This window comes from Salmo salar, chromosome ssa03 (assembly GCF_905237065.1).
Source record: "Salmo salar chromosome ssa03, Ssal_v3.1, whole genome shotgun sequence".
Taxonomy (NCBI): domain Eukaryota; kingdom Metazoa; phylum Chordata; class Actinopteri; order Salmoniformes; family Salmonidae; genus Salmo; species Salmo salar.
In genome coordinates this window covers 64,386,877-64,388,052 of record NC_059444.1, presented here as the reverse complement: position 1 = coordinate 64,388,052, position 1,176 = coordinate 64,386,877, and positions in this window count along the sequence as shown.

The following is a 1,176-nucleotide window of genomic DNA, read 5'->3' as shown; positions in this document are numbered from 1 at the left end:
TTAAACTCTGTGGTTGCTCTTGTAACTGCTGATTGGCTCGCTGACATAATCGTTTAGCACCTAATTAGATAGACCTGCAGTTGATCACATCCAGCTGCATTGTGAGGTTCCCATACTGCCGATATACAGACTCAACAACACATACCATATACTCTACATATCCACATGCGGTTCATGTACTGTGCATGAATTATACTAACAATACATAATGTATGATAGCCACAATTTGTCCTTTTTCATTTATGTAGTGTAAACGGTTTGGTTCAGATGCAGGTTAGTCTTTCTCTGCACATACAGTGTGTTTCCATGTTAACCTTTGGTTGTAATTAGTGTCTGATGGCTGCTCATACATCCGGAGTACACTCTATCTGTTCAGTGTTCACTCAGGCTGATCCAGAAAAGCCAGACGTTCAGGCGTTCTCCACTGACGCCTAACAGGTTGTTTTACACACTAGCTCAGGCCAGTGAGTAAAACAGGGGTCCTTCAGGGCCCCTCCAGATGTAGCTTTCCCTGCTCATTACTATGTCCTCTGCTCAAGTACCTGCAGGCTCTGTTTTGGCTTCCTCCATGTTCCCCCTCTCTCTCTAGTCTAGATCCATCATCTCTGCTAACCAGAGCCTCTATATCTCTCCTGCTGTCTGTCTATTGGACATTCTGTTGCATATCAGCTATTTATAACCTTGCTGTTTGGTTATCTTCTTTAGTCTGCATGACTCTCAACACATTTTCTCTTTTATGATATTCAGCGTTTTACACTTGACCTCCGGTTAGTCATCTTCTTTTATCTTTAAGCGTCTTGAATCCACTTAGCTGTCTCCAGTGATTTCTCTCTCACTGTCCTTTTCTCTCGTTCTCTCTCCCCCTTCCATACCTCTCCCCCCTTCTCTCTCTCCAGAATATCAGGTGTTCCACACCCCGTCATCCTCTCACCTGGCTTGTTATTCTTGATAAGCCCTGTCGACTCTTCTATTTCTCCTTATATAATAATATTGCTAATAGGACTCCTTGTCCACTGTAATTACTAACTTCGATCACAGCAAGTCTCCCAGCAGTGGTCTACTCTCCCATCAGCGCTGTTAAATGGTCGAAATATTGGCTTTTCTCTCCTCTCTTTCTCTCCCAATTCTGTGGTTCTGTCCTCTTCATAAGATCCCTGATGCCTCTCAGATTCTCTC